Source organism: Phallusia mammillata, chromosome 4 (assembly GCF_965637545.1).
Source record: "Phallusia mammillata chromosome 4, kaPhaMamm4.hap1.1, whole genome shotgun sequence".
In the NCBI taxonomy this organism is placed as follows: Eukaryota; Metazoa; Chordata; class Ascidiacea; order Phlebobranchia; family Ascidiidae; genus Phallusia; species Phallusia mammillata.
In genome coordinates this window covers 7,973,395-7,991,891 of record NC_137255.1, presented here as the reverse complement: position 1 = coordinate 7,991,891, position 18,497 = coordinate 7,973,395, and the positions used below count along the sequence as shown (strand labels likewise).

General features: G+C 42.5%; 33 non-coding genes across 33 annotated transcripts; all 33 read right to left on the bottom strand.

Annotated features, from left to right (window-relative positions):
- Window positions 1–255: 255 nt before the first annotated feature.
- Window positions 256–337, bottom strand: Trnas-gcu (transfer RNA serine (anticodon GCU)). The gene has a single exon. It is a non-coding gene; the product is annotated as a tRNA-Ser (tRNA).
- A 401-nt stretch (window positions 338–738) lies between these two features.
- Trnas-gcu (transfer RNA serine (anticodon GCU)) lies at window positions 739–820 on the bottom strand. The gene has a single exon. It is a non-coding gene; the product is annotated as a tRNA-Ser (tRNA).
- Window positions 821–1,026: 206 nt separating this feature from the next.
- On the bottom strand, window positions 1,027–1,109 carry Trnal-uaa (transfer RNA leucine (anticodon UAA)). The gene has a single exon. It is a non-coding gene; the product is annotated as a tRNA-Leu (tRNA).
- A 398-nt stretch (window positions 1,110–1,507) lies between these two features.
- Window positions 1,508–1,590, bottom strand: Trnal-uaa (transfer RNA leucine (anticodon UAA)). Its single transcript has one exon. It is a non-coding gene; the product is annotated as a tRNA-Leu (tRNA).
- A 400-nt stretch (window positions 1,591–1,990) lies between these two features.
- Trnal-uaa (transfer RNA leucine (anticodon UAA)) lies at window positions 1,991–2,073 on the bottom strand. The gene has a single exon. It is a non-coding gene; the product is annotated as a tRNA-Leu (tRNA).
- Window positions 2,074–2,185: 112 nt separating this feature from the next.
- Trnas-gcu (transfer RNA serine (anticodon GCU)) lies at window positions 2,186–2,267 on the bottom strand. Its single transcript has one exon. It is a non-coding gene; the product is annotated as a tRNA-Ser (tRNA).
- Window positions 2,268–2,958: 691 nt separating this feature from the next.
- Window positions 2,959–3,041, bottom strand: Trnal-uaa (transfer RNA leucine (anticodon UAA)). Its single transcript has one exon. It is a non-coding gene; the product is annotated as a tRNA-Leu (tRNA).
- Window positions 3,042–3,440: 399 nt separating this feature from the next.
- On the bottom strand, window positions 3,441–3,523 carry Trnai-uau (transfer RNA isoleucine (anticodon UAU)). Its single transcript has one exon. It is a non-coding gene; the product is annotated as a tRNA-Ile (tRNA).
- Window positions 3,524–3,921: 398 nt separating this feature from the next.
- Window positions 3,922–4,004, bottom strand: Trnal-uaa (transfer RNA leucine (anticodon UAA)). The gene has a single exon. It is a non-coding gene; the product is annotated as a tRNA-Leu (tRNA).
- Window positions 4,005–5,364: 1,360 nt separating this feature from the next.
- On the bottom strand, window positions 5,365–5,447 carry Trnal-uaa (transfer RNA leucine (anticodon UAA)). The gene has a single exon. It is a non-coding gene; the product is annotated as a tRNA-Leu (tRNA).
- A 1,360-nt stretch (window positions 5,448–6,807) lies between these two features.
- On the bottom strand, window positions 6,808–6,890 carry Trnal-uaa (transfer RNA leucine (anticodon UAA)). Its single transcript has one exon. It is a non-coding gene; the product is annotated as a tRNA-Leu (tRNA).
- Window positions 6,891–7,769: 879 nt separating this feature from the next.
- Trnal-uaa (transfer RNA leucine (anticodon UAA)) lies at window positions 7,770–7,852 on the bottom strand. Its single transcript has one exon. It is a non-coding gene; the product is annotated as a tRNA-Leu (tRNA).
- Window positions 7,853–8,252: 400 nt separating this feature from the next.
- Window positions 8,253–8,335, bottom strand: Trnai-uau (transfer RNA isoleucine (anticodon UAU)). The gene has a single exon. It is a non-coding gene; the product is annotated as a tRNA-Ile (tRNA).
- Window positions 8,336–8,734: 399 nt separating this feature from the next.
- Trnal-uaa (transfer RNA leucine (anticodon UAA)) lies at window positions 8,735–8,817 on the bottom strand. Its single transcript has one exon. It is a non-coding gene; the product is annotated as a tRNA-Leu (tRNA).
- A 400-nt stretch (window positions 8,818–9,217) lies between these two features.
- On the bottom strand, window positions 9,218–9,300 carry Trnai-uau (transfer RNA isoleucine (anticodon UAU)). The gene has a single exon. It is a non-coding gene; the product is annotated as a tRNA-Ile (tRNA).
- A 293-nt stretch (window positions 9,301–9,593) lies between these two features.
- Trnal-uaa (transfer RNA leucine (anticodon UAA)) lies at window positions 9,594–9,676 on the bottom strand. The gene has a single exon. It is a non-coding gene; the product is annotated as a tRNA-Leu (tRNA).
- A 111-nt stretch (window positions 9,677–9,787) lies between these two features.
- On the bottom strand, window positions 9,788–9,869 carry Trnas-gcu (transfer RNA serine (anticodon GCU)). Its single transcript has one exon. It is a non-coding gene; the product is annotated as a tRNA-Ser (tRNA).
- A 206-nt stretch (window positions 9,870–10,075) lies between these two features.
- Trnal-uaa (transfer RNA leucine (anticodon UAA)) lies at window positions 10,076–10,158 on the bottom strand. Its single transcript has one exon. It is a non-coding gene; the product is annotated as a tRNA-Leu (tRNA).
- Window positions 10,159–10,269: 111 nt separating this feature from the next.
- On the bottom strand, window positions 10,270–10,351 carry Trnas-gcu (transfer RNA serine (anticodon GCU)). Its single transcript has one exon. It is a non-coding gene; the product is annotated as a tRNA-Ser (tRNA).
- A 206-nt stretch (window positions 10,352–10,557) lies between these two features.
- Trnal-uaa (transfer RNA leucine (anticodon UAA)) lies at window positions 10,558–10,640 on the bottom strand. The gene has a single exon. It is a non-coding gene; the product is annotated as a tRNA-Leu (tRNA).
- Window positions 10,641–11,038: 398 nt separating this feature from the next.
- Window positions 11,039–11,121, bottom strand: Trnal-uaa (transfer RNA leucine (anticodon UAA)). Its single transcript has one exon. It is a non-coding gene; the product is annotated as a tRNA-Leu (tRNA).
- A 595-nt stretch (window positions 11,122–11,716) lies between these two features.
- On the bottom strand, window positions 11,717–11,798 carry Trnas-gcu (transfer RNA serine (anticodon GCU)). Its single transcript has one exon. It is a non-coding gene; the product is annotated as a tRNA-Ser (tRNA).
- A 401-nt stretch (window positions 11,799–12,199) lies between these two features.
- Trnas-gcu (transfer RNA serine (anticodon GCU)) lies at window positions 12,200–12,281 on the bottom strand. The gene has a single exon. It is a non-coding gene; the product is annotated as a tRNA-Ser (tRNA).
- A 206-nt stretch (window positions 12,282–12,487) lies between these two features.
- Trnal-uaa (transfer RNA leucine (anticodon UAA)) lies at window positions 12,488–12,570 on the bottom strand. Its single transcript has one exon. It is a non-coding gene; the product is annotated as a tRNA-Leu (tRNA).
- Window positions 12,571–12,968: 398 nt separating this feature from the next.
- On the bottom strand, window positions 12,969–13,051 carry Trnal-uaa (transfer RNA leucine (anticodon UAA)). The gene has a single exon. It is a non-coding gene; the product is annotated as a tRNA-Leu (tRNA).
- A 400-nt stretch (window positions 13,052–13,451) lies between these two features.
- On the bottom strand, window positions 13,452–13,534 carry Trnal-uaa (transfer RNA leucine (anticodon UAA)). Its single transcript has one exon. It is a non-coding gene; the product is annotated as a tRNA-Leu (tRNA).
- A 112-nt stretch (window positions 13,535–13,646) lies between these two features.
- Window positions 13,647–13,728, bottom strand: Trnas-gcu (transfer RNA serine (anticodon GCU)). Its single transcript has one exon. It is a non-coding gene; the product is annotated as a tRNA-Ser (tRNA).
- A 691-nt stretch (window positions 13,729–14,419) lies between these two features.
- Window positions 14,420–14,502, bottom strand: Trnal-uaa (transfer RNA leucine (anticodon UAA)). The gene has a single exon. It is a non-coding gene; the product is annotated as a tRNA-Leu (tRNA).
- A 399-nt stretch (window positions 14,503–14,901) lies between these two features.
- Trnai-uau (transfer RNA isoleucine (anticodon UAU)) lies at window positions 14,902–14,984 on the bottom strand. The gene has a single exon. It is a non-coding gene; the product is annotated as a tRNA-Ile (tRNA).
- A 398-nt stretch (window positions 14,985–15,382) lies between these two features.
- Window positions 15,383–15,465, bottom strand: Trnal-uaa (transfer RNA leucine (anticodon UAA)). The gene has a single exon. It is a non-coding gene; the product is annotated as a tRNA-Leu (tRNA).
- Window positions 15,466–16,825: 1,360 nt separating this feature from the next.
- Trnal-uaa (transfer RNA leucine (anticodon UAA)) lies at window positions 16,826–16,908 on the bottom strand. The gene has a single exon. It is a non-coding gene; the product is annotated as a tRNA-Leu (tRNA).
- An 879-nt stretch (window positions 16,909–17,787) lies between these two features.
- Window positions 17,788–17,870, bottom strand: Trnal-uaa (transfer RNA leucine (anticodon UAA)). Its single transcript has one exon. It is a non-coding gene; the product is annotated as a tRNA-Leu (tRNA).
- A 400-nt stretch (window positions 17,871–18,270) lies between these two features.
- Trnai-uau (transfer RNA isoleucine (anticodon UAU)) lies at window positions 18,271–18,353 on the bottom strand. The gene has a single exon. It is a non-coding gene; the product is annotated as a tRNA-Ile (tRNA).
- Between the last annotated feature and the right edge of the window lie 144 nt (window positions 18,354–18,497).

Sequence of the window (18,497 nt, the reverse complement as noted above, 5' to 3'; positions counted from 1 at the left end):
TCGAGCACACATCAGATCGATAGCAGTCGTGCAGAATATGCCACGAAAATAACAACAGATTATTTGGTGTGGGGTTCGAACGCACGCGGACAACTGTCCATTGGAACTTAAGTCCAACGCCTTAACCACTCGGCCAACCCAGTGACGATGGAGGGCAATTTGATGGCCTAATGATAATACGAAATCCAATCACGAATTCTTAAAACTTAACATAAGGCAAGAATTAAACAACCAAAAAGAGTACCAAAGATGATACGACGAGGATGGGATTCGAACCCACGCGTGCAGAGCACAATGGATTAGCAGTCCATCGCCTTAAGGACTCGGCCACCTCGTCCAGACGAAGGCCAATTTTCCAATTCAAGCAGTCTGTTTGATGTACGAAATACTCCACTTGAAAATAAATGTTGTCATTCAGCAGAAATTTGACAAACATCTCAGTACAAAATGTAAGATAAATGTACAATTTCGTCAGTTTTCCACTCGAGCACACATCAGATCGATAGCACTCATGCAGAACATGCAACAAAAATAACAACAATTTACTGGATGTGGGGTTCGAACCCACGCGGACAACTGTGCATTGGAACTTAAGTCCAACGCCTTAACCACTCGGCCAACCCAGCGACGTTTAAGAGCAATTTGATGGCCTAATGATCATCCGAAATCCAATCACGAATTAATAAAACTTAACATAGGGCAAGAATTAAACAATCAAAAAGAGTGCCAAAGATGATACGACGAGGATGGGATTCGAACCCACGCGTGCAGAGCACAATGGATTAGCAGTCCATCGCCTTAACCACTTGGCCACCTCGTCCAGACGAAGGCCAATTTTCCAATTCAAGCAGTGTGTTTGATGTACGAAATACTCCACATGAAAATAAATGTTGTCATTCAGCAGAAGTTTGACAAACATCTCTGTACAAAATGTAAGATAAATGTACAATTTCGTCAGTTTTCCACTCGAGCACACATCAGATCGATAGCACTCATGCAGAACATGCAACAAAAATAACAACAATTTACTGGGTGTGGGGTTCGAACCCACGCGGACAACTGTCCATTGGAACTTAAGTCCAACGCCTTAACCACTCGGCCAACCCAGTGACTATCAAGGGCAATTTGATTGCCAAATGATAATACGAAATCCAATCACGAACTCTCAAAACTTAACATAGGGCCAGATTAAACAACCAAAAAGAGTACCAAAGATGATACGACGAGGATGGGACTCGAACCCACGCGTGCAGAGCGCAATGGATTAGCAGTGCATCGCCTTAACACTCGGCAACTTTGACCCGACGAAGGCCAATTTTCCAATTCAAGCAGTGTGTTTGATGTGCGAAATACTCCACTTGAAAATAAATGTTGTCATTCAGCAGAAGTTTGACAAACATCTCTGTACAAAATGTAAGATAAATGTACAATTTCGTCGGTTTTCCACTCGAGCACACATCAGATCGATGGCACTCATGCAGAACATGCAACAAAAATAACAACAATTTACTGGGTGTGGGGTTCGAACCCACGCGGACAACTTTCCATTGGAACTTAAGTCCAACGCCTTAACCACTCGGCCAACCCAGTGACGATCAAGGGCAATTTGATTGCCAAATGATAATACGAAATCCAATCACGAACTCTTAAAACTTAACATAGGGCCAGATTAAACAACCAAAAAGAGTACCAAAGATGATACGACGAGGATGGGATTCGAACCCACGCGTGCAGAGCACAATGGGTTAGCAGTACATCGCCTTAACACTCGGCAAATTTGACCCGACGAAGGCCAATTTTCCAATTAAAGCAATGTGTTTGATGTACGAAATACTCCACTTACAAATAAATCTTGTCATTCAGCAGAAGTTTGACAAACATCTCAGTACAAAATGAAATACAAATGTACAATTTCGTCAGTCTTTTCCACTCGAGCACACATCAGATCGATAGCAGTCGTGCAGAATATGCAACGAAAATAATGACAATTTACTGGGTGTGGGGTTCGAACCCACGGGGACAACTGTCCATTGGAACTTAAGTCCAACGCCTTAACCACTCGGCCAACCCAGTGACTATCAAGGGCAATTTGATGGCCCAATGATAATACGAAATCCAATCACGAATTCTCAAAACTTAACATAGTGCAAGATTTAAACAACCAAAAAGAGTGCCAAAGATGATACGACGAATATGGGATTCGAACCCACGCGTGCAGAGCACAATGGATTAGCAGTCCATCGCCTTAACCACTCGGCCACCTCGTCCAGACGAAGGCCAATTTTCCAATTCAAGCAGTGTGTTTGATGTACGAAATACTCCACTTGAAAATAAATGTTGTCATTCAGCAGAAATTTGACAAACATCTCTGTACAAAATGTAAGATAAATGTACAATTTCGTCAGTCTTTTCCACTCGAGCACACATCAGATCGATAGCACTCATGCAGAACATGCAACAAAAATAACAACAAGTTACTTGGTGTGGGGTTCGAACCCACGCAGACAACTGTCCATTGGAACTTAAGTCCAACGCCTTAACCACTCGGCCAACCCAGTGACGATCAAGGGCAATTTGATTGCCAAATGATAATACGAAATCCAATCACGAACTCTTAAAACTTAACATAGGGCCAGATTAAACAACCAAAAAGAGTACCAAAGATGATACGACGAGGATGGGATTCGAACCCAGGCGTGCAGAGCGCAATGGGTTAGCAGTCCATCGCCTTAACACTCGGCAACTTTGACCCGACGAAGGCCAATTTTCCAATTAAAGCAATGTGTTTGATGTACGAAATACTCCACTTACAAATAAATCTTGTCATTCAGCAGAAGTTTGACAAACATCTCTGTACAAAATGAAATACAAATGTACAATTTCGTCAGTCTTTTCCACTCGAGCACACATCAGATCGATAGCAGTCGTGCAGAATATGCAACGAAAATAACGACAATTTACTGGGTGTGGGGTTCGAACCCACGGGGACAACTGTCCATTGGAACTTAAGTCCAACGCCTTAACCACTCGGCCAACCCAGTGACGATTAAGGGCAATTTGATGGCCCAATGATAATACGAAATCCAATCACGAATTCTCAAAACTTAACACAGTGCAAGATTTAACAACCAATAAGAGTACCAAAGATGATACGACGAATATGGGATTCGAACCCACGCGTGCAGAGCACAATGGATTAGCAGTCCATCGCCTTAACCACTCGGCCACCTCGTTCAGACGAAGGGCAATTTTCCAATTCAAGCAGTGTGTTTGATGTACGAAATACTCCACTTGAAAATAAATCTTGTCATTCAGCAGAAATTTGACAAACATCTCCGTACAAAATGTAAGATAAATGTACAATTTCGTCGGTTTTCCACTCGAGCACACATCAGATCGATGGCACTCATGCAGAACATGCAACAAAAATAACAACAATTTACTGGGTGTGGGGTTCGAACCCACGCGGACAACTGTCCATTGGAACATAAGTCCAACGCCTTAACCACTCGGCCAACCCAGTGACGATCAAGTGCAATTTGATTGCCAAATGATCATACGAAATCCAATCACGAACTCTTAAAACTTAACATAGGGCCAGATTAAACAACCAAAAAGAGTACCAAAGATGATACGACGAGGATGGGACTCGAACCCACGCGTGCAGAGCACAATGGGTTAGCAGTACATCGACTTAACACTCGGCAACTTTGACCCGACGAAGGCCAATTTTCCAATTAAAGTAATGTGTTTGATGTACGAAATACTCCACTTACAAATAAATGTTGTCATTCAGCAGAAGTTTGACAAACATCTCTGTACAAAATGTAAGATAAATGTACAATTTCGTCGGTTTTCCACTCGAGCACACATCAGATCGATGGCACTCATGCAGAACATGCAACAAAAATAACAACTATTTACTGGGTGTGGGGTTCGAACCCACGCGGACAACTTTCCATTGGAACTTAAGTCCAACGCCTTAACCACTCGGCCAACCCAGTGACGATCAAGGGCAATTTGATTGCCAAATGATAATACGAAATCCAATCACGAACTCTTAAAACTTAACATAGGGCCAGATTAAACAACCAAAACGAGTACCAAAGATGATACGACGAGGATGGGACTCGAACCCACGCGTGCAGAGCACAATGGGTTAGCAGTACATCGCCTTAACACTCGGCAAATTTGACCCGACGAAGGCCAATTTTCCAATTAAAGCAATGTGTTTGATGTACGAAATACTCCACTTACAAATAAATCTTGTCATTCAGCAGAAGTTTGACAAACATCTCTGTACAAAATGAAATACAAATGTACAATTTCGTCAGTCTTTTCCACTCGAGCACACATCAGATCGATAGCAGTGGTGCAGAATATGCAACGAAAATAACAACATTTTACTGGGTGTGGGGTTCGAACCCACGCGGACAACTGTCCATTGGAAGTCCAACGCCTTAACCACTCGGCCAACCCAGTGACTATCAAGGGCAATTTGATTGTCAAATGATAATTCGAAATCCAATCACGAACTCTTAAAACTTAACATAGGGCCAGAATTAAACAACCAAAAAGAGTACCAAAGATGATACAACGAGGATGGGATTCGAACCCACGCGTGCAGAGCACAATGGGTTAGCAGTACATCGCCTTAACCACTCGGCCACCTCGTCCAGACGAAGGCCAATTTTCCAATTAAAGCAATGTGTTTGATGTACGAAATACTCCACTTACAAATAAATCTTGTCATTCAGCAGAATTTGACAAACATCTCAGTACAAAATGAAATACAAATGTACAATTTCGTCAGTCTTTTCCACTCGAGCACACATCAGATCGATAGCACTCATGCAGAACATGCAACAAAAATAACAACAAGTTACTTGGTGTGGGGTTCGAACCGACGCAGACAACTGTCCATTGGAACTTAAGTCCAACGCCTTAACCACTCGGCCAACCCAGTGACTATCAAGGGCAATTTGATTGCCAAATGATAATACGAAATCCAATCACGAACTCTCAAAACTTAACATAGGGCCAGATTAAACAACCAAAAAGAGTGCCAAAGATAATACGACGAGGATGGGACTCGAACCCACGCGTGCAGAGCGCAATGGATTAGCAGTGCATCGCCTTAACACTCGGCAACTTTGACCCGACGAAGGCCAATTTTCCAATTCAAGCAGTGTGTTTGATGTGCGAAATACTCCACTTACAAATAAATGTTGTCATTCAGCAGAAGTTTGACAAACATCTCTGTACAAAATGTAAGATAAATGTACAATTTCGTCGGTTTTCCACTCGAGCACACATCAGATCGATGGCACTCATGCAGAACATGCAACAAAAATAACAACTATTTACTGGGTGTGGGGTTCGAACCCACGCGGACAACTTTCCATTGGAACTTAAGTCCAACGCCTTAACCACTCGGCCAACCCAGTGACGATCAAGGGCAATTTGATTGCCAAATGATAATACGAAATCCAATCACGAACTCTTAAAACTTAACATAGGGCCAGATTAAACAACCAAAACGAGTACCAAAGATGATACGACGAGGATGGGACTCGAACCCACGCGTGCAGAGCACAATGGGTTAGCAGTACATCGCCTTAACACTCGGCAAATTTGACCCGACGAAGGCCAATTTTCCAATTAAAGCAATGTGTTTGATGTACGAAATACTCCACTTACAAATAAATCTTGTCATTCAGCAGAAGTTTGACAAACATCTCTGTACAAAATGAAATACAAATGTACAATTTCGTCAGTCTTTTCCACTCGAGCACACATCAGATCGATAGCAGTGGTGCAGAATATGCAACGAAAATAACAACATTTTACTGGGTGTGGGGTTCGAACCCACGCGGACAACTGTCCATTGGAAGTCCAACGCCTTAACCACTCGGCCAACCCAGTGACTATCAAGGGCAATTTGATTGTCAAATGATAATTCGAAATCCAATCACGAACTCTTAAAACTTAACATAGGGCCAGAATTAAACAACCAAAAAGAGTACCAAAGATGATACAACGAGGATGGGATTCGAACCCACGCGTGCAGAGCACAATGGGTTAGCAGTACATCGCCTTAACCACTCGGCCACCTCGTCCAGACGAAGGCCAATTTTCCAATTAAAGCAATGTGTTTGATGTACGAAATACTCCACTTACAAATAAATCTTGTCATTCAGCAGAATTTGACAAACATCTCAGTACAAAATGAAATACAAATGTACAATTTCGTCAGTCTTTTCCACTCGAGCACACATCAGATCGATAGCACTCATGCAGAACATGCAACAAAAATAACAACAAGTTACTTGGTGTGGGGTTCGAACCGACGCAGACAACTGTCCATTGGAACTTAAGTCCAACGCCTTAACCACTCGGCCAACCCAGTGACTATCAAGGGCAATTTGATTGCCAAATGATAATACGAAATCCAATCACGAACTCTCAAAACTTAACATAGGGCCAGATTAAACAACCAAAAAGAGTGCCAAAGATAATACGACGAGGATGGGACTCGAACCCACGCGTGCAGAGCGCAATGGATTAGCAGTGCATCGCCTTAACACTCGGCAACTTTGACCCGACGAAGGCCAATTTTCCAATTCAAGCAGTGTGTTTGATGTGCGAAATACTCCACTTACAAATAAATGTTGTCATTCAGCAGAAGTTTGACAAACATCTCTGTACAAAATGTAAGATAAATGTACAATTTCGTCGGTTTTCCACTCGAGCACACATCAGATCGATGGCACTCATGCAGAACATGCAACAAAAATAACAACTATTTACTGGGTGTGGGGTTCGAACCCACGCGGACAACTTTCCATTGGAACTTAAGTCCAACGCCTTAACCACTCGGCCAACCCAGTGACGATCAAGGGCAATTTGATTGCCAAATGATAATACGAAATCCAATCACGAACTCTTAAAACTTAACATAGGGCCAGATTAAACAACCAAAAAGAGTACCAAAGATGATACGACGAGGATGGGATTCGAACCCACGCGGGCAGAGCGCAATGGGTTAGCAGTCCATCGCCTTAACACTCGGCAACTTTGACCCGACGAAGGCCAATTTTCCAATTAAAGCAATGTGTTTGATGTACGAAATACTCCACTTACAAATAAATCTTGTCATTCAGCAGAAGTTTGACAAACATCTCTGTACAAAATGAAATACAAATGTACAATTTCGTCAGTCTTTTCCACTCGAGCACACATCAGATCGATAGCAGTGGTGCAGAATATGCAACGAAAATAACAACATTTTACTGGGTGTGGGGTTCGAACCCACGCGGACAACTGTCCATTGGAAGTCCAACGCCTTAACCACTCGGCCAACCCAGTGACTATCAAGGGCAATTTGATTGTCAAATGATAATTCGAAATCCAATCACGAACTCTTAAAACTTAACATAGGGCCAGAATTAAACAACCAAAAAGAGTACCAAAGATGATACGACGAGGATGGGATTCGAACCCACGCGTGCAGAGCACAATGGGTTAGCAGTACATCGCCTTAACCACTCGGCCACCTCGTCCAGACGAAGGCCAATTTTCCAATTAAAGCAATGTGTTTGATGTACGAAATACTCCACTTACAAATAAATCTTGTCATTCAGCAGAATTTGACAAACATCTCAGTACAAAATGAAATACAAATGTACAATTTCGTCAGTCTTTTCCACTCGAGCACACATCAGATCGATAGCAGTGGTGCAGAATATGCAACGAAAATAATGACAATTTACTGGGTGTGGGGTTCGAACCCACGCGGACAACTGTCCATTGGAACTTAAGTCCAACGCCTTAACCACTCGGCCAACCCAGTGACTATCAAGGGCCATTTGATTGTCAAATGATAATACGAAATCCAATCACGAACTCTTAAAACTTAACATAGGGCCAGATTAAACAACCAAAACGAGTACCAAAGATGATACGACGAGGATGGGACTCGAACCCACGCGTGCAGAGCGCAATGGATTAGCAGTGCATCGCCTTAACACTCGGCAACTTTGACCCGACGAAGGCCAATTTTCCAATTAAAGCAGTGTGTTTGATGTACGAAATACTCCACTTGAAAATAAATGTTGTCATTCAGCAGAAATTTGACAAACATCTCTGTACAAAATGAAAAACAAATGTACAATTTCGTCAGTCTTTTCCACTCGAGCACACATCAGATCGATAGCAGTCGTGCAGAATATGCAACGAAAATAACAACAGTTTACTTGGTGTGGGGTTCGAACCCACGCGGACAACTGTCCATTGGAACATAAGTCCAAAGCCTTAACCACTCGGCCAACCCAGTGACGATCAAGGGCAATTTGATGGCCAAATGATAATACGAAATCCAATCACGAATTTTCAAAACTTAACATAGTGCAAGATTTAACAACCAAAAAGAGTACCAAAGATGACAGGACGAGGATGGGATTCGAACCAACGCGTGCAGAGCACAATGGATTAGCAGTCCATCGCCTCAACCACTCGGCCACCTCATCCGGACGAAAGTCCATTTTCGAATTAAAGCAATGTGTTTGATGTACGAAATACTCCACTTGAAAATAAATGTTGTCATTGAGCAGAAATTTGACAAACATCTCTGTACAAAATGTAAGATAAATGTACAATTTCGTCGGTTTTCCACTCGAGCACACATCAGATCGATAGCACTCATGCAGAACATGCAATAAAAATAACAACAATTTACTGGGTGTGGGGTTCGAACCCACGCGGACAACTGTCCATTGGAACTTAAGTCCAACGCCTTAACCACTCGGCCAACCCAATGACGATCAAGGGCAATTTGATTGCCAAATGATCATGCGAAATCCAATCACGAATTCTCAAAACTTAACATAGGGCAAGATTAAACAACCAAAATGAGTACCAAAGATGATGCTACGCGGATGGGACTCGAACCCACGCGGGCAGAGCACAATGGGTTAGCAGTCCATCGCCTTAACACTCGGCAACTTTGACCCGACGAAGGCCAATTTTCCAATTAAAGCAATGTGTTTGATGTACGAAATACTCCACTTGAAAATAAATGTTGTCATTCAGCAGAAATTTGACAAACATCTCTGTACAAAATGAAATACAAATGTACAATTTCGTCAGTCTTTTCCACTCGAGCACACATCAGATCGATAGCAGTCGTGCAGAATATGCAACGAAAATAACAACAGTTTACTTGGTGTGGGGTTCGAACCCACGCGTACAACTGTCCATTGGAACATAAGTCCAACGCCTTAACCACTCGGCCAACCCAGTGACGAGCAGGGGCAATTTGATGGCCTAATGATAATACGAAATCAATGGATTAGCAGTCCATCGCCTTAACCACTCGGCCACCTCGTCCAGACGAAGGCCAATTTTCCAATTCAAGCAGTGTGTTTGATGTACGAGATACTCCACTTGAAAATAAATGTTGTCATTCAGCAGAAATTTGACAAACATCTCGTTACAAAATGTAAGATAAATGTACAATTTCGTCAGTTTTCCACTCGAGCACACATCAGATCGATAGCACTCATGCAGAACATGCAACAAAAATAACAACAATTTACTGGGTGTGGGGTTCGAACCCACGCGGACAACGGTCCATTGGAACTTAAGTCCAACGCCTTAACCACTCGGCCAACCCAGTGACTATCAAGGGCAATTTGATGGCCTAATGATAATACGTAATCCAATCACGAATTCTCAAAACTTAACATAGGGCAAGATTAAACAACCAAAAAAAGTACCAAAGATGATACGACGAGGATGGGATTCGAACCCACGCGTGCAGAGCACAATGGATTAGCAGTCCATCGCCTCAACCACTCGGCCACCTCATCCGGACGAAAGTCCATTTTCGAATTAAAGCAATGTGTTTGATGTACGAAATACTCCACTTGAAAATAAATCTTGTCATTCAGCAGAAATTTGACAAACATCTCTGTACAAAATGTAAGATAAATGTACAATTTCGTCAGTTTTCCACTCGAGCACACATCAGATCGATAGCAGTGGTGCAGAATATGCAACGAAAATAACAACAATTTACTGGGTGTGTGGTTCGAACCCACGCGGACAACTGTCCATTGGAACTTAAGTCCAACGCCTTAACCACTCGGCCAACCCAGTGACGATCAAGGGCAATTTGATTGCCAAATGATAATACGAAATCCAATCACGAATTCTCAAAACTTAACATAGGGCAAGATTAAACAACCAAAAAAAGTACCAAAGATGATACGACGAGGATGGGATTCGAACCCACGCGTGCAGAGCACAATGGATTAGCAGTCCATCGCCTCAACCACTCGGCCACCTCATCCGGACGAAGGACCATTTTCGAATTAAAGCAATGTGTTTGATGTACGAAATACTCCACTTGAAAATAAATGTTGTCATTCAGCAGAAATTTGACAAACATCTCTGTACAAAATGTAAGATAAATGTACAATTTCGTCAGTTTTCCACTCGAGCACACATCAGATCGATAGCACTCATGCAGAACATGCAACAAAAATAACAACAATTTACTGGGTGTGGGGTTCGAACCCAGGCGGACAACTGTCCATTGGAACTTAAGTCCAACGCCTTAACCACTCGGCCAACCCAGTGACGATCTAGGGCAATTTGATTGCCAAATGATAATACGAAATCCAATCACGAACTCTTAAAACATAACATAGGGCAAGATTAAACAACCAAAAAGAGTATCAAAGATGATACGACGCGGATGGGACTCGAACCCACGCGGGCAGAGCACAATGGGTTAGCAGTCCATCGCCTTAACACTCGGCAACTTTGACCCGACGAAGGCCAATTTTCCAATTAAAGCAATGTGTTTGATGTACGAAATACTCCACTTGAAAATAAATGTTGTCATTCAGCAGAAATTTGACAAACAATTCAGTACAAAATGTAAGATAAATGTACAATTTCGTTAGTTTTCCACTCGAGCACACATCAGATCGATAGCACTCATGCAGAACATGCAACAAAAATAACAACAATTTACTGGGTGTGGGGTTCGAACCCACGCGGACAACTGTCCATTGGAACTTAAGTCCAACGCCTTAACCACTCGGCCAACCCAGTGACGATCTAGGGCAATTTGATTGCCAAATGATAATACGAAATCCAATCACGAACTCTTAAAACATAACATAGGGCCAGATTAAACAACCAAAAAGAGTACCAAAGATGATACGACGCGGATGGGACTCGAACCCACGCGGGCAGAGCACAATGGGTTAGCAGTCCATCGCCTTAACATTCGGCAACTTTGACCCGACGAAGGCCAATTTTCCAATTAAAGCAATGTGTTTGATGTACGAAATACTCCACTTCAAAATAAATCTTGTCATTCAGCAGAAATTTGACAAACAATTCAGTACAAAATGTAAGATAAATGTACAATTTCGTCAGTCTTTTCCACTCGAGCACACATCAGATCGATAGCACTCATGCAGAACATGCAACAAAAATAACAACAGATTATTTGGTGTGGGGTTCGAACGCACGCGGACAACTGTCCATTGGAACTTAAGTCCAACGCCTTAACCACTCGGCCAACCCAGTGACGATGGAGGGCAATTTGATGGCCTAATGATAATACGAAATCCAATCACGAATTCTTAAAACTTAACATAAGGCAAGAATTAAACAACCAAAAAGAGTACCAAAGATGATACGACGAGGATGGGATTCGAACCCACGCGTGCAGAGCACAATGGATTAGCAGTCCATCGCCTTAAGGACTCGGCCACCTCGTCCAGACGAAGGCCAATTTTCCAATTCAAGCAGTCTGTTTGATGTACGAAATACTCCACTTGAAAATAAATGTTGTCATTCAGCAGAAATTTGACAAACATCTCAGTACAAAATGTAAGATAAATGTACAATTTCGTCAGTTTTCCACTCGAGCACACATCAGATCGATAGCACTCATGCAGAACATGCAACAAAAATAACAACAATTTACTGGATGTGGGGTTCGAACCCACGCGGACAACTGTGCATTGGAACTTAAGTCCAACGCCTTAACCACTCGGCCAACCCAGCGACGTTTAAGAGCAATTTGATGGCCTAATGATCATCCGAAATCCAATCACGAATTATCAAAACTTAACATAGGGCAAGAATTAAACAATCAAAAAGAGTGCCAAAGATGATACGACGAGGATGGGATTCGAACCCACGCGTGCAGAGCACAATGGATTAGCAGTCCATCGCCTTAACCACTTGGCCACCTCGTCCAGACGAAGGCCAATTTTCCAATTCAAGCAGTGTGTTTGATGTACGAAATACTCCACATGAAAATAAATGTTGTCATTCAGCAGAAGTTTGACAAACATCTCTGTACAAAATGTAAGATAAATGTACAATTTCGTCAGTTTTCCACTCGAGCACACATCAGATCGATAGCACTCATGCAGAACATGCAACAAAAATAACAACAATTTACTGGGTGTGGGGTTCGAACCCACGCGGACAACTGTCCATTGGAACTTAAGTCCAACGCCTTAACCACTCGGCCAACCCAGTGACTATCAAGGGCAATTTGATTGCCAAATGATAATACGAAATCCAATCACGAACTCTCAAAACTTAACATAGGGCCAGATTAAACAACCAAAAAGAGTACCAAAGATGATACGACGAGGATGGGACTCGAACCCACGCGTGCAGAGCGCAATGGATTAGCAGTGTATCGCCTTAACACTCGGCAACTTTGACCCGACGAAGGCCAATTTTCCAATTCAAGCAGTGTGTTTGATGTGCGAAATACTCCACTTGAAAATAAATGTTGTCATTCAGCAGAAGTTTGACAAACATCTCTGTACAAAATGTAAGATAAATGTACAATTTCGTCGGTTTTCCACTCGAGCACACATCAGATCGATGGCACTCATGCAGAACATGCAACAAAAATAACAACAATTTACTGGGTGTGGGGTTCGAACCCACGCGGACAACTTTCCATTGGAACTTAAGTCCAACGCCTTAACCACTCGGCCAACCCAGTGACGATCAAGGGCAATTTGATTGCCAAATGATAATACGAAATCCAATCACGAACTCTTAAAACTTAACATAGGGCCAGATTAAACAACCAAAAAGAGTACCAAAGATGATACGACGAGGATGGGATTCGAACCCACGCGTGCAGAGCACAATGGGTTAGCAGTACATCGCCTTAACACTCGGCAAATTTGACCCGACGAAGGCCAATTTTCCAATTAAAGCAATGTGTTTGATGTACGAAATACTCCACTTACAAATAAATCTTGTCATTCAGCAGAAGTTTGACAAACATCTCAGTACAAAATGAAATACAAATGTACAATTTCGTCAGTCTTTTCCACTCGAGCACACATCAGATCGATAGCAGTCGTGCAGAATATGCAACGAAAATAATGACAATTTACTGGGTGTGGGGTTCGAACCCACGGGGACAACTGTCCATTGGAACTTAAGTCCAACGCCTTAACCACTCGGCCAACCCAGTGACTATCAAGGGCAATTTGATGGCCCAATGATAATACGAAATCCAATCACGAATTCTCAAAACTTAACATAGTGCAAGATTTAAACAACCAAAAAGAGTGCCAAAGATGATACGACGAATATGGGATTCGAACCCACGCGTGCAGAGCACAATGGATTAGCAGTCCATCGCCTTAACCACTCGGCCACCTCGTCCAGACGAAGGCCAATTTTCCAATTCAAGCAGTGTGTTTGATGTACGAAATACTCCACTTGAAAATAAATGTTGTCATTCAGCAGAAATTTGACAAACATCTCTGTACAAAATGTAAGATAAATGTACAATTTCGTCAGTCTTTTCCACTCGAGCACACATCAGATCGATAGCACTCATGCAGAACATGCAACAAAAATAACAACAAGTTACTTGGTGTGGGGTTCGAACCCACGCAGACAACTGTCCATTGGAACTTAAGTCCAACGCCTTAACCACTCGGCCAACCCAGTGACGATCAAGGGCAATTTGATTGCCAAATGATAATACGAAATCCAATCACGAACTCTTAAAACTTAACATAGGGCCAGATTAAACAACCAAAAAGAGTACCAAAGATGATACGACGAGGATGGGATTCGAACCCAGGCGTGCAGAGCGCAATGGGTTAGCAGTCCATCGCCTTAACACTCGGCAACTTTGACCCGACGAAGGCCAATTTTCCAATTAAAGCAATGTGTTTGATGTACGAAATACTCCACTTACAAATAAATCTTGTCATTCAGCAGAAGTTTGACAAACATCTCTGTACAAAATGAAATACAAATGTACAATTTCGTCAGTCTTTTCCACTCGAGCACACATCAGATCGATAGCAGTCGTGCAGAATATGCAACGAAAATAACGACAATTTACTGGGTGTGGGGTTCGAACCCACGGGGACAACTGTCCATTGGAACTTAAGTCCAACGCCTTAACCACTCGGCCAACCCAGTGACGATTAAGGGCAATTTGATGGCCCAATGATAATACGAAATCCAATCACGAATTCTCAAAACTTAACACAGTGCAAGATTTAACAACCAATAAGAGTACCAAAGATGATACGACGAATATGGGATTCGAACCCACGCGTGCAGAGCACAATGGATTAGCAGTCCATCGCCTTAACCACTCGGCCACCTCGTTCAGACGAAGGGCAATTTTCCAATTCAAGCAGTGTGTTTGATGTACGAAATACTCCACTTGAAAATAAATCTTGTCATTCAGCAGAAATTTGACAAACATCTCCGTACAAAATGTAAGATAAATGTACAATTTCGTCGGTTTTCCACTCGAGCACACATCAGATCGATGGCACTCATGCAGAACATGCAACAAAAATAACAACAATTTACTGGGTGTGGGGTTCGAACCCACGCGGACAACTGTCCATTGGAACATAAGTCCAACGCCTTAACCACTCGGCCAACCCAGTGACGATCAAGTGCAATTTGATTGCCAAATGATCATACGAAATCCAATCACGAACTCTTAAAACTTAACATAGGGCCAGATTAAACAACCAAAAAGAGTACCAAAGATGATACGACGAGGATGGGACTCGAACCCACGCGTGCAGAGCACAATGGGTTAGCAGTACATCGACTTAACACTCGGCAACTTTGACCCGACGAAGGCCAATTTTCCAATTAAAGTAATGTGTTTGATGTACGAAATACTCCACTTACAAATAAATGTTGTCATTCAGCAGAAGTTTGACAAACATCTCTGTACAAAATGTAAGATAAATGTACAATTTCGTCGGTTTTCCACTCGAGCACACATCAGATCGATGGCACTCATGCAGAACATGCAACAAAAATAACAACTATTTACTGGGTGTGGGGTTCGAACCCACGCGGACAACTTTCCATTGGAACTTAAGTCCAACGCCTTAACCACTCGGCCAACCCAGTGACGATCAAGGGCAATTTGATTGCCAAATGATAATACGAAATCCAATCACGAACTCTTAAAACTTAACATAGGGCCAGATTAAACAACCAAAAAGAGTACCAAAGATGATACGACGAGGATGGGACTCGAACCCACGCGTGCAGAGCACAATGGGTTAGCAGTACATCGCCTTAACACTCGGCAAATTTGACCCGACGAAGGCCAATTTTCCAATTAAAGCAATGTGTTTGATGTACGAAATACTCCACTTACAAATAAATCTTGTCATTCAGCAGAAGTTTGACAAACATCTCTGTACAAAATGAAATACAAATGTACAATTTCGTCAGTCTTTTCCACTCGAGCACACATCAGATCGATAGCAGTGGTGCAGAATATGCAACGAAAATAACAACATTTTACTGGGTGTGGGGTTCGAACCCACGCGGACAACTGTCCATTGGAAGTCCAACGCCTTAACCACTCGGCCAACCCAGTGACTATCAAGGGCAATTTGATTGTCAAATGATAATTCGAAATCCAATCACGAACTCTTAAAACTTAACATAGGGCCAGAATTAAACAACCAAAAAGAGTACCAAAGATGATACAACGAGGATGGGATTCGAACCCACGCGTGCAGAGCACAATGGGTTAGCAGTACATCGCCTTAACCACTCGGCCACCTCGTCCAGACGAAGGCCAATTTTCCAATTAAAGCAATGTGTTTGATGTACGAAATACTCCACTTACAAATAAATCTTGTCATTCAGCAGAATTTGACAAACATCTCAGTACAAAATGAAATACAAATGTACAATTTCGTCAGTCTTTTCCACTCGAGCACACATCAGATCGATAGCACTCATGCAGAACATGCAACAAAAATAACAACAAGTTACTTGGTGTGGGGTTCGAACCGACGCAGACAACTGTCCATTGGAACTTAAGTCCAACGCCTTAACCACTCGGCCAACCCAGTGACTATCAAGGGCAATTTGATTGCCAAATGATAATACGAAATCCAATCACGAACTCTCAAAACTTAACATAGGGCCAGATTAAACAACCAAAAAGAGTGCCAAAGATAATACGACGAGGATGGGACTCGAACCCACGCGTGCAGAGCGCAATGGATTAGCAGTGCATCGCCTTAACACTCGGCAACTTTGACCCGACGAAGGCCAATTTTCCAATTCAAGCAGTGTGTTTGATGTGCGAAATACTCCACTTACAAATAAATGTTGTCATTCAGCAGAAGTTTGACAAACATCTCTGTACAAAATGTAAGATAAATGTACAATTTCGTCGGTTTTCCACTCGAGCACACATCAGATCGATGGCACTCATGCAGAACATGCAACAAAAATAACAACTATTTACTGGGTGTGGGGTTCGAACCCACGCGGACAACTTTCCATTGGAACTTAAGTCCAACGCCTTAACCACTCGGCCAACCCAGTGACGATCAAGGGCAATTTGATTGCCAAATGATAATACGAAATCCAATCACGAACTCTTAAAACTTAACATAGGGCCAGATTAAACAACCAAAAAGAGTACCAAAGATGATACGACGAGGATGGGATTCGAACCCACGCGGGCAGAGCGCAATGGGTTAGCAGTCCATCGCCTTAACACTCGGCAACTTTGACCCGACGAAGGCCAATTTTCCAATTAAAGCAATGTGTTTGATGTACGAAATACTCCACTTACAAATAAATCTTGTCATTCAGCAGAAGTTTGACAAACATCTCTGTACAAAATGAAATACAAATGTACAATTTCGTCAGTCTTTTCCACTCGAGCACACATCAGATCGATAGCAGTGGTGCAGAATATGCAACGAAAATAACAACATTTTACTGGGTGTGGGGTTCGAACCCACGCGGACAACTGTCCATTGGAAGTCCAACGCCTTAACCACTCGGCCAACCCAGTGACTATCAAGGGCAATTTGATTGTCAAATGATAATTCGAAATCCAATCACGAACTCTTAAAACTTAACATAGGGCCAGAATTAAACAACCAAAAAGAGTACCAAAGATGATACGACGAGGATGGGATTCGAACCCACGCGTGCAGAGCACAATGGGTTAGCAGTACATCGCCTTAACCACTCGGCCACCTCGTCCAGACGAAGGCCAATTTTCCAATTAAAGCAATGTGTTTGATGTACGAAATACTCCACTTACAAATAAATCTTGTCATTCAGCAGAATTTGACAAACATCTCAGTACAAAATGAAATACAAATGTACAATTTCGTCAGTCTTTTCCACTCGAGCACACATCAGATCGATAGCAGTGGTGCAGAATATGCAACGAAAATAATGACAATTTACTGGGTGTGGGGTTCGAACCCACGCGGACAACTGTCCATTGGAACTTAAGTCCAACGCCTTAACCACTCGGCCAACCCAGTGACTATCAAGGGCCATTTGATTGTCAAATGATAATACGAAATCCAATCACGAACTCTTAAAACTTAACATAGGGCCAGATTAAACAACCAAAACGAGTACCAAAGATGATACGACGAGGATGGGACTCGAACCCACGCGTGCAGAGCGCAATGGATTAGCAGTGCATCGCCTTAACACTCGGCAACTTTGACCCGACGAAGGCCAATTTTCCAATTAAAGCAGTGTGTTTGATGTACGAAATACTCCACTTGAAAATAAATGTTGTCATTCAGCAGAAATTTGACAAACATCTCTGTACAAAATGAAAAACAAATGTACAATTTCGTCAGTCTTTTCCACTCGAGCACACATCAGATCGATAGCAGTCGTGCAGAATATGCAACGAAAATAACAACAGTTTACTTGGTGTGGGGTTCGAACCCACGCGGACAACTGTCCATTGGAACATAAGTCCAAAGCCTTAACCACTCGGCCAACCCAGTGACGATCAAGGGCAATTTGATGGCCAAATGATAATACGAAATCCAATCACGAATTTTCAAAACTTAACATAGTGCAAGATTTAACAACCAAAAAGAGTACCAAAGATGACAGGACGAGGATGGGATTCGAACCAACGCGTGCAG